Source organism: Silene latifolia, unplaced genomic scaffold, assembly GCF_048544455.1.
Source record: "Silene latifolia isolate original U9 population unplaced genomic scaffold, ASM4854445v1 scaffold_73, whole genome shotgun sequence".
Lineage (NCBI taxonomy): Eukaryota > Viridiplantae > Streptophyta > Magnoliopsida > Caryophyllales > Caryophyllaceae > Silene > Silene latifolia.
In genome coordinates this window covers 1,554,466-1,567,574 of record NW_027413640.1, presented here as the reverse complement: position 1 = coordinate 1,567,574, position 13,109 = coordinate 1,554,466, and positions in this window count along the sequence as shown.

Sequence of the window (13,109 nt, the reverse complement as noted above, 5' to 3'; positions counted from 1 at the left end):
TACATTTTAGCAATTTCGAGTCAAACCACGAGTTAAAATAAGGAGAAAGTGGAAAGCCCACTTCCTCCCTAACCCACGGTTTGGTCGACCGAATGGAACAAAAGGGGAGTTTCTCTCCTTTTGACCTAAGGGAATTCATTTGCACAAAAACTAGGGTTTCGGGGCAATTCTCTCTGAAACCTAGATCTCACATCAGAAAACCTCACATAAACTCTCTCAATATTGCAAGGCAATTAGAGAGAACTTTCTAGCACAAGGGGCATAGTCTCAGACGGTCTTGGGTGCAACGATTAGGAGGAAATCTACTTTGATTTATGTTCATTACGCCGCATTTCAAAGGACCCGAGGTTGATTCTTATGCTTTATCGTTTTCTATTGTATTTCGTTTATGACCATAAATCGCATGTTAAATTTACGTTATAATCCTTAAAATTAAGGGAATTTTACGGATATTTCCCTACAAGTGGTATCAGAGCGAGGCCACGTAAATTTTTCATTGTGTTTTTCATAAATCGATTTGAAACGATCTTGCTTTTGCATAAAAAACCGCACGGCTGGTAATTTTTTTTTACACGGCTGTTTTTATATGTTTTGTAAACCGTGCCATGTGATACACGGATGATTTCTTTTTGCATATTGTTATTTTAATCGATCATTATAGCAATATGTTCATGTTTTGCAATTTGTTGATTTAATTTTACTCGGTTTTAATCAAAATTGCAATTGTTTTGTTTCGACAAAACTGTTTTCACGAGGGTTTTGTTTTTCCAGAAACTTTTGTTCTCGATCGAGCATGTTCTTACTCGATCGAGAGGTTTTATGTCTTGTTTTTACTCGATCGAGTCCTTGCTGTACTCGATCGACCACTTTTAAAACCCTGACTGCTCGATCGAGACCTCCTCGTACTCGATCGAACAGTTTTGCTGATAAAGGTCCTCGATCGACCTCGTGTTTAGTCGATCGAGCATTTTCTGATTGGCAAACCCCTCGATCGAATGGCAGCTTCATTCGATCGAGTCCTTTTCTTCCTCGATCGAGCACTTTTGTCCCTGGATCGAGGGATTTCGTTTTTGGCTGTGTTTAAAATTTATTTCTTTTGTTTTAAATTTTTGTTTTTGGCCATAAAATGTACTTTATACGGATATTGTACACTCGCTATGATTGTGAAACGGTTCACACACGTACCATTGAGTTATTTTAAAGCGTATTTAAAGTAACGGATTGTAATAGATTAAAATATACTGATAGAAGCGGTTTTATCACATAAATTTTAATCGTTAAAAAGGTGGTTTGGATAAATTTAACATAATTACGGAATTATGTCACGAATATATTTAACTTTTTAGTTGATGCATTGTTTTTTATCGTTATTGTTGAATGCCTTGAATGCTTTTTATTACGTATTTATTCATTTTTACAAACGGTTGTAACTTAGTGTGGCCTTAGTAGAACGTGTTACCGTAATGATGGAACACGGTCTTGGTTGTATTTTGAGATCTCGTATCTCCGTTTTGGATTTTTCACTTGTAATTACAGTTTTTGTATTTAGAATGTAAATAGGTTTATATTTGTAATTTTTAAATTGTAATTTTTGAGAAGACCAAAGATGGAGAACCGGATGCTCACTCCCGCTGCATGGACAAAGATGGAACATCAAGACAAGCTTTTCGGGTCCAACGGTGGATTCCAAAGTTGTATTATATTCTTTTTACTAGGATAGGCCACACTAGGAATTTTATTTACGTATTGCATTTATTTTTATGCTTTCATCGTAACGATAGCTTGCATCATATTCCGCCTAAAACCAAACCACCTAATTTTTGCATGAAAACTGACACATATAGAGGTCACGAGTTAGTTTTCTATGACATTCTCATGTCACACGATCATTTTAAGCCATCACCTAAGTTAATTCATTCACGTAATGCTAGTTATTCGTTCACTTAAAATGAATTAAAACTATGTTGATGGGATCTTCCTCGTATAAACCAAAATTGAGAATGGTCTTTATAGGTCAAACTCCAATGAGTCCCTTCTTCGTCGGTAGGCATAATATGACCCCTTCTACGTCGGGTAAGTTGGAACCGATTGACCTATTTTATCTCAACGCTATGGTCACTCGTACGATCCTGTGATCATGGTGGACTATAGATAGGATTTACGGAAATCTATCGACCAAGAGTTCTTACGGAAGAATTAGCTAAACAGTTGGCTTATCAATTTACGGAAATTGAGTCTTGGGATCACTTGTATTATTCTTGAGGGAGATCAATTATGAAAGTGCTATGAGTCTACACGTTTAAAATGAATTTTAAATAGACTTAAATCACCTCGATGAGTTGCTTATTTCGTTTTTGTTTTTCTTCCTTTTTCAGTGTAGAACACGATCATTTAAACTGCTAATAACTAATTGGCTGGCCGTATGGACGACCCAATGCCAAGTGTCACATTGGACCGTGAGTCCTGGCTTCGGATCTTCATGAATCAGATGAATCAGTCTACTCGACTGAAGAATGATGGATCAAACTTCGCGGACCGGGAGGCAGCATTACGGAATGCTGCCACTGCTGACGGAAAGCTCAAATATCTGATTGAGCCCATGCCGCCACACCCAGGTCCCACGGCTAGAATTAACGACCTCGCCAAGTATAGCGAATTCGCCATGGAAGCAGGTGCGATAAAGAACGTACTCATTTTTGCAATGGAACCCAATTTGTAGAAACGCTTCATAGCCCAAGGTGCAAACAAGATTTTCACCACGCTCACTAAGGAATTCTCGAAAGCACCGAGAATCGTGACTTATGAGCATACCACTCGCTTCTTTGATGCGAGACTCCAGAAGGGCCAACCGGTTAGCCCACACATTCTCAGCATGATTGAGAATGTCGAGAAACTGGAGGCGCTTGATTGTAAAATCAGCGAGAACATCGTGATTGACCGCATGCTTCATTCACTCCACGATGGTATTGCGCTCTTTAGAGCGAATTACTATATGAATGATTTGAAGAAAAGTCCTCATGAACTACACTCCCTTCTCGTACAGACCGAGAAGGATATGAAGTTTAGTGGGAGCTTGAAACAGGATGTTCTCGTTGTGTCAAACAAGGGCAAGGGTAAGGGCAAAGTTCAGCCAAACCTAGCGGTAGGTAAACCGAAGTTTAAGAAGTCGGGATCAGGTAAGAGTGGGACTGGTGAGTCGAGCAACTCATCAGGCACGACAAAGAGCAAAAACGATAACATGGAATGCCATCATTGCCACAAGACTGGGCATTGGAGGCGTACATGTCCTGTTTACCATGAGGACATAAAAGCAGGTCACGTTAAACCTGTTGGTATGTCTTCATCCTTTTCTACTTTTATTCATATGATTGAGATTAACCACGCAAGTTACGGAACTTGGGTACTAGATACTGGTTGTGGTCCTCATCTGTGTAATCATGTGCAGGGGCTCCAGAACATCGAACCCCTAATAAAGGGTGAGGTGGACCTGCATGTCGGGAATGGAGCACGAGTGGCTGCCGTCTCGAGGGGAACATACGTGATCCAGCTTCCAAGCGGATTTGAGTTATTTTTATATAACTGCTATTATGTACCCAGTCTTTCGAAAAACATTATTTCAGTTTCTGCGCTTGACAAACTTGGTTTTTTATTTGTAATAGAGAATAATTCTTGCATTTTCTCATTACACGATATGATTTATGGCAAGGCAGTCTCCATGAACGGAATTTATGTTTTAGATCAGACCACCGAAATATTACACGTAATGAATAAAAAGTTAAAGGTTGGTGACAAAGATCAAACGTATCTATGGCACTGCCGTATGGGACACATAAATGAGAAACGCGTTAAACAGCTCATACAGAATGGAGCTATCTCGGCCTTTGATTTTCAATCATTTGGCACGTGTGAATCATGTCTCATCGGTAAGATGACTCGTATTTCCTTCAAAGGTGTTGGAATGCGCGCTGCTTACCTATTAGGACTCATACATACGGATGTATGTGGGCCTATGTCAATCACCGCACGAGAAGGCTATAGGTATTTCATCACTTTCACGGACGATTTAAGTAGATATGGCTATGTCTACTTAATGAAGCACAAAAGTGAATCCTTTGAGAAATTCAAAGAATACGAGAATAGGTACAGTAACCTCCGGGTAGAAAGATTAAAACACTACGTTCAGATCGTGGTGGCGAGTATCTTTCTCACGAGTTTTGATCAACACCTTAAAGACTGTGGGATTGCCTTACAGTTAACTCCACCTGGAACACCTCAGTTGAATGGTGTGTCCGAACGGAGATATCGAACTCTACTTGATATGGTTTGATCCATGATGAGTCACACCGTGTTGCCTGACTCATTGTGGGGTTATGCTCTTTTGTCAGCCGCTCTAATACTTAACCGAAGTCCGTCTAAAGCTGTTGACAAGACTCCATATGAACTATGGAAGGGAACGGTCCCTAACTTGTCCTTTATACGGGTTTGGGGCTGCGAGGCTTATGTCAAGTGGAAACACGAGGATAAGCTCGGCCCGCGATCGGTCAAGACATACTTTATAGGTTATCCTAAAGGAACGCTTGGTCATTACTTTTATTCGCCAACCGAACAACGTGTTTTTGTTGCGGCTAGTGCGACATTCTTAGAGAAGGAATTTCTCGAGAATGCAAAGAGTGATAGAACCTTCGAACTGTCGGAGATTCAAGAACCAAATACCGAGCAACCATTGGAGGAACCAGTTCCTTCAATATACCGCGGTTAATATTCCGAGGAACCTAGGAGGTCGGGTAGAGTCTCTATTCCTCCGGACAGATACATTGGTATGGTCGAGGAACATGACATAGATGACATTCTACTCTTAACGAGTAGTGAACCCGCAACCTATAAAGGTGCCATGACTAGTTCCGACTCAAAGCTATGGTTTGAGGCCATGAAATCCGAGGTGGACTCCATTTATGGACTTAAGCAAGCTTCTAGGAGTTGGAATCATCGTTTCGACCAAGTGATAAAAGACAATGGATTTGCTCGACCAGTCGAGGAACCATGTCTATATATCAAGTCGAGTGGGAGCAAGATTGTCTTCCTAATATTGTATGTTGACAACATAGTCCTGATTGGGAATGACATACCTCTCTTAACTTCGGTAAAAGTATGGTTGAAAAACCATTTCCAGATGAAAGATCTGGGTGAGGTACAAAGAATTTTGGCCATCCGTATCTATCGAGATAGATCACGTCGGATGTTATCTCTCAGTCAGGAGTCTTACATAGACAAGATTCTAGAGAGATTCAGCATGACTAACTCCAAGAGGGGGTTTCTTCCTATGGCTCCAGGGGTGCATTCGAGCAAGTCTCAGGCACCAGAGACACCGGAAGAGAAAGAGTGCATGACACGGATTCCTTATGCCTCGGCTATAGGATCAATCATGTATGCCATGATATGCACACGTCCAGACGTGGTATATGCATTGAGTATGACAAGTCGATTCCAACAGCATCCAGGTGTATCACATTGGATGGTTGTCAAGAACATTCTTAAGTACCTACGGAGGACTAAAGATTGGGCATTGACTTATGGATCGAGATGACTCGAAATCTCAGTCTGGATTCATTTTTACTCTTAATGGCGCTACAGTCAGCTGGAAGAGTTCCAAACAAAGTGTTACAGCAGATTCTACGACTGAGTCCGAGTACCATGTCGCGTCTAGACATGTACAACGAAAAGCTCATCTAATCCGAGATTACGTGGAGCAAAAGGAAGTAGTGATAGAAAAGATTGCTACACATGATAATATAGCAGATCCTCTCACTAAACCATTACGACAAGATAAGCATGAAGGGCATGTTAATTCCATGGGAATTAAACGTGTTCCTAAGTTGTAGTACTCTTGTATGGATTAGATTCATTCTCTTTTGTACTCTATACAACATCATCGTTTTGATATTTATATATATTTTGTTTTTCATGTGGAATTGTACGACAATTTTGAACACCACAAAGTGAACTGAACAAACATTATATTTCTAGTCCTTAATTGCCCACATGAGCTGATAACTCTGGCAATTATTTTGTGACGTTGGTTGATGGTGGGTTCAACGAGCCATAAGTCAAACGGTTGACTGACCAATCACAGAGGCGAGTCATACGGATATCTCGTAGGACATAATTGTGACATCGATGTGGAGTCCTAAATGTTTTATGACATTCGGTGCCCGGTCGTGGATAGGACCTCCATGGTGATCCTAAGAGTCGATTCTTTTGACTATCGACTGTCTCTTGAGACTAAGGCAGATTTTGGGTGACTTTGGTTTCTTTCTCACGGTCATCCGTAACAGGGGGCCAAGTAGGATTTTTCTGGGTCATTTCATGCTGTGCTTAGATCGGAAGGAGTCGAGTTGAAGGAAATATTCAGCCTTTATCGTGTACTCGGTATTTCTCGGGGCCACTCGAGGAGTCAGAATCGAAATGCATGGCCATGCTCGGATACGGATTCGTTTTATCAGTTAAGTTACTCTCTAGTCGGGGAAACCACTCTTGATCCAGATCGATTGTAAAATACGACCTTTGCGGATCCGGATCTGCAAATTGTTTTACATTGAGTGGGAGAAATTTTAAATGAATATGAGAATCGATTATCGCACATACACTTGTACGGACAAGTGGGAGTTTGTTGATTTGTGTCCTCCAGTTAGTGCGGATAACGTCATTGCACATACACTTGTACGGACAAGTGGGAGCTTGTTGGGGCTGGTGTCCTTTACAGTAAGTGCAAGGACTTACAAATCTCTAAAAGGATCAAAGGGCATACTTTTGGTATTAAAATCAGTTGGTCCACGTTTATCAATAACGGTTGGCTTGCTAGATAAGTTTGACGTTATTGTCATACAGATGGCGGTGATCAACTGGTCCCTAAAAGTCACACCTATAGGATACGTTTGAGAGATGTGACGGTATGAAAATCTTGTCATGTTGATGCCTAATATGACTAACCAGTTAGTCGAGTTATTGACTAATAATTAGTCAAACGCGATGTTGAGATATTTTATTTAATACGGATTAAATAATAATGGCTAAGACAATTAAGCGATTAATTCATAAAATTGAATATAAACGATTTATATTTAATTAATGTATATTGAATTTATTTAATTATACAATATTGTCTTTGTCGGACATGTATTAATATATCGACTGAGTCATGTTACTAGTTGATACGTTAATAACCGATAACCGATGACGATTTATAATTGAAAACCCGTCATATACATTTTAGCAATTTCGAGTCAAACCACGAGTTAAAATAAGGAGAAAGTGGAAAGCCCACTTCCTCCCTAACCCACGGTTTGGTCGACCGAATGGAACAAAAGGGGAGTTTCTCTCCTTTTGACCTAAGGGAATTCATTTGCACAAAAACTAGGGTTTCGGGGCAATTCTCTCTGAAACCTAGATCTCACATCAGAAAACCTCACATAAACTCTCTCAATATTGCAAGGCAATTAGAGAGAACTTTCTAGCACAAGGGGCATAGTCTCAGACGGTCTTGGGTGCAACGATTAGGAGGAAATCTACTTTGATTTATGTTCATTACGCCGCATTTCAAAGGACCCGAGGTTGATTCTTATGCTTTATCGTTTTCTATTGTATTTCGTTTATGACCATAAATCGCATGTTAAATTTACGTTATAATCCTTAAAATTAAGGGAATTTTACGGATATTTTCCTACACCGCATTTTTATGCGCCAATGTTATTTCCCAGGCCTACCTCTCAATCCGCTGAAGAGCACCTTGCCTCCTATGAAACAGGCCAAGGTCCCCAACATCCCCTTTGGGCTAGGATATGAGCCAACCGATGAAGACATCTAGGAAATGAACCTCCTAATACGGAAGCGCAAAAAGCACGGAGTCATCCTCCGTCCCTACCATTTGACTCTCAATGGATACTTTGTCCCCGAGGGAGAATCCGGGCTCTACAACGGCTTTCCTGAGCCAATCTATGAATCCGTAGCTAAGGTCAAACACCTGGGCGTAGAAGTCTTTCAAGACTACTACTTCAAGCTGCGTCGACCAAATCTGAGTCAACCCCATGCCTCGACGGACAAGCCGTCAGTCTCCTCTTCGGAGAAGACAACATTAAGCACCTCGACTATGAGGACATCATGAACATTGCTTTAAAAGATAACCAGTTCGATCCCACCGCCTTAATCTCTGATACCGATCCAGAGGAAGCTACACAAGGCTGGAGGAAGACTGTCAAGTGGACCGATCACCAAGGCCGCATTCTCAAGATCACAACTAGAGAAGGCTCTATGTTCAAAGAGGGAAGTGAAGAAGAGTCTGAGTCAGAGTCAGAGTCTGTCCTAGCTCCTAGCACTCCTGATGTCTCAGTCAAAGTCCCCTTTCCACTGTTTTATCATAAATTTGTGGCTGCCTCAGAGGCCGAGTCAACTAGGGTCATCCCCGCTCCCGTAGAGGGTAGCAACCTGGAGCTTGTTCCAGGGGCCACCTCCTCTACTGTGTCGCCTATGACTGCCCATGAGATGTCTGTCCTATCCGAGCTTTTCGCTCAAGTCGACTTAATGAACGCTAAGTTTGCTTATGACTCGTCTCAATTTAACTGCAATGCCATTATGAACGAATATGAGGAATTTGACTTGAGTGACTACCCACCTCACCTAGCCAAAGAACTTGACAAACGAGAAGGCAGGACCCCTATCATTGAGGAGACCGAACCTATTAACGTAGGGACCGCTAATACACCTCAAGAACTTAGGATAAGGATCACCCTTGACCCCTCAGAAAGATAGCAGTTCATCGACCTCGTACACGAATACAAGTACGTATTCGCATGGTCATACAAAGACATACCTGGGATATATAGGGAGATTGCAGAACACAGAATACCCATTAAACCCGGAGCTAAGCCCGTGAAACAAAAGTTGCGCCGTATGCGCCCTGAAAATCAAGGAAGAGGTAGACAAACAGTTCAAAGCCGGATTCATCAAAGTTTTAGAATACTCTGACTGGGTGGCCAACATAGTCCATGTACCCAAGAAAGATGGGAGAATTTGAGTTTGCAACGACTTCAGAGACCTAAACAAAGCAAGTCCAAAAGACGACTTCCCTCTGCCATATGTTGCCATCCTGGTGGATAACACCGCCGAGCACGCCCTATTATTATTCATGGGCGGGTATGCTGGGTACAACCTGATCAAAATGGCTGAGGAAGACATGCACAAGATTGCTTTAATTACACAGTGAAGTACATATTGCTACACTGTCATGCCCTTCAGTCTAATCAACGCCAGAGCAACTTATCAAAGAACCGCCACCACTCTCCTACACGACATGATGCACAAGGAAGTGGAGGTATATGTCGATGACATGATCGTCAAATCAAAAGAGCGGGAAGGCCACATCAAAACCCTTCGGAAATTCTTCGCTCGCCTTCAAAAATACAACAGGAGACTAAATCCTCAGAAGTGTGCATTCGGGGTCACCTCCGGAAAACTCTTGGGGCACGTCGTCAGCAAAAGGGGCATCGAAATTAATCCTACCAAAATTAAAGATCTTCAACAAATGCCTCGGCGTAAGAACGAGAAGGAGATTCGAGGATTTCTCGCTCAAGTCCAATACATTAGCCGTTTCATAGCCAAGCTCACTATGATTTGTGAACCAATCTTCATGAAGCTTCGCGCCTCCGATCACACCGATTGGGATGACGACTGTCGAAAGGCCTTCCACAGGATAAAGTAAATCCTATCCAAACCTCTTGTCCTCATGCCACCTTAACAAGGATTTCTCTTATCCCTATACGTGACTGTCACCGACACAGCCATAGGAGAAATGCTTGCACAAACAGTCGACGGCGAAGAACGAGCCATTTACTACGCCAACAAAACGTTCATCGAATACGAAACAAGGTACACCGAACTGGAAAAGACATGTCTTGCCATGGTCTGGTTAACAAAAAAGCTGCGACATTACATGCTCAGCTACACGGTTCACATCTACTCAAAGATAGACCCGGTCAAATATATCTTCGAAAATCGTACCCCTTAAATAAACGAAAGGCTGTCTAGATGGACACTCATGCTATCCGAATTTGACCTCAAATTCGTACCCCTCAAGGTTATCAAGGGAAGGGCAGTCGCCGATTTCCTAGCGGAAAATCCCGTCAACGAGGATACAACGACCGACACATGGTCACTTCCTGACGAGGACATCCTTTGCGCCGATACTAACGCATGGGACCTATACTTCGACGGTGCGTCAAACCTGAGAGGCTTCGGGGTAGGAATCCTTCTAATATCACCAGAAGGGGAACATGTATCCTCGTCAGTCGTTAGATCCTCGTTGAGGGGATTTTCTGCTAGGAAATCGGCGACTGCCCTTCCCATGATAACCTTGAGGGGTACGAAGCATGCCTCATCGGCCTATAGGCAGCCATAACACTTGGCATCAAGAGGCTGAGGGTCCATGGCAAAAAACGCGTGATCACAGCGGAAGACACTCTCTCCGGCGTCTCGGGTAACTGAACAGGCGCTTCGCCACAAGGAAGGCCCGATATCATGGCAAAGTCCTCCAAGGTGATAGAAACCTCCCCAAACTCTATGTGGAACGAGGATGTCGTGTCCCATTAACAGTCCAAGATGGCGCGAATCAAACACAGGTTCGACCTAATCAAAGCCCCAGGAATCTAGCGCCAGGCAGCCACCAACGACCCCATAGCCGACCTCTCTATCAACGCCCTCGTACCGTCCCGAAGAACATCGTAAAAGCCCATGCATGTCGGGAAGCCTGAGAAAGTCCTCATGGTAGCAATCTCCTGAAATTGGGAAACAAACAACATCGGAACACCTATTCAGGTCTAAAAAAAAAAAAAAAAACTCAAAGCACCGGACTCACCAAGCCCTCGTGCACACGGTAAGAGAGGTGAGTGTCTAACTGCAACAACAACCGGCTACCGTCAAAGCCCTCGGCCCAAGCAGGCACCGCCCGTAGGTTCAACCCCCGCGGGGCTGTAACCCGGCTAGCCTCTGACACGGCTGTCACAACCCTACCAAAAATAAAACCAACCAACTCTAACTTATATAGTAGAGGTAAGTCGGGTATCGTATCCACAGGAAGGCGGTCACTATCTACTTGTTTTTCTAGTCTGTCTACGGTCACAAAGTGGGGGGTTTGATTGAGTTGTTACTAAACTAACGAACTGAAATAACAAAGTGAAATAAAGATGTGATCAAATAGAGAGAGAGAGAGAGATGCCAGGATGTCGGTTCACCATGATATTACACAAATCAGCTAAAGGTAAGGTCAGTCGGTCTGATGTGAGAAGGGTAGTGGAAAGGTCCTTCTGGTCCGTTATCCGCCCTAAAATACTACTAACTTAGCTTCCGCCCTCATTAGAATAGTCCATTATTCATAACAACTCTGTTCATTCCAATCTTCCGATCTAGGTCTGAATTTAACCAATTTAATTAATTCAGTTGCATGCATTCAACCTAATAATTACAATTATATTGCTATAAAACAATTCTCACATGTAAACCTCCTAACCTAATTATCGCATCATTGCTTTACTATCATGACTCCCCTAATCCTAGCAATGAATAAATTAGCTACGCATGACGATAAATAAAGCAATAACAAAAGATAAAACAAGAACAAACATGGTAAAAAGAGATGTGCAAAAGAGAATTAGATTAAATAGAAAGAGACTAAGAGAAAGATTACACAAAACGAGATCCGGAACTTAGAAAGCGAAGTAACGCCGAACAGAATGATTCGAAGATTAGATAAAAACTGAGATCCAAAGTCCTTCAAAACCTAAATAAGGCTTTCCTATTTATAGGAGAGATATTCATTTAACCTAACATACGATGACAAGATATTAAAATCTTACGTCAGATAACAAGTTACTCGATCGAGCACATTGAAGTAGCTCGATCGAACAACTTCATGCACAAACCTCTCGATCGAGTACTTAATTTACTCGATCGAGGACCTCCAATTAAGCACCTCTCGATCGAACACAACAAGGGTTCGATCAAGGATTGTTCACCATCCAAAAGCATTCGATCGAGCATATAGGGCAGCAAAACCTCTCGATCGATGACTCCACCACTGAAGTCAGCTATGACTCGTTGATTTAGCTTCCAAGACACTTTTACGCATCCCATGACAGCAGTATTTCCACTCCAATTCTTCCATCTCCTAAATGCGAGCTAACAGGATAATAAAAGGCTCAATTCTGCTTCTTTCAGGTCCATTCATGCAATTAAAGCCAAACCAACCAAAGTAGACTATTCAGGGCATTTCGTAGCCTAAAACTACAGGAATTACATAGAAATGCGTGCATATAAGACTTAAAAAGGCTATATAAAATGCACGCATCAAATCTCCCCAAACAAAACCTTTGTTTGTCCCCAAGCAAATTATATGCAACTAACTAATGGAACAGAATAAAAAACTCAAAGCCGGCTACAAATGCCCACTTAAACCAATTTAATGCAAGAAAACTGACACTTATAGCAAAACCTGTCAAATGCAAATGAGTTATAAGATGTCTATAATAAAGCTGAACCGCCGACCTTGCAAGACCTTTGATAATGGACTGGGTCACTCTTCTCTCATAAAGCAAAGCGTAAGCAAGTATATGTAAGAGAGGAAGAAATATAGTCGCTCACCTAAACTACAACCGACATAAACATGCATGCAATATAGTATGAAAGACAATTCTAGCTACCGTACACATACATTCCAACCAAACAAGGTCCCGTCACAGCCGAGGGCTTACCAAAGTATGGAAAAGTGACGTAAAGGGTAAGAAGAGGCAGAATATATTTTGGAAATGTGAGGTTAACAGCCAAGCTAGCTACCTAAACAGAACCAAATGAACCATATCCACATCTTAATCCATCAAAATTAAGCACAATGCCTTTAATTCGGCATACAAACTCACCAAATCGAATAATATCAACCCCTCATAACCTATAGAATAAGAATGTAGGAGCAAAAACCGACATTGATCTTTTTCTTTTCTTTTTTTTCTTTTCTTTTTCAACTTTTCAACTTTTTTTTTCAACTTCCTCCTTTCATTCATTCTACCAAC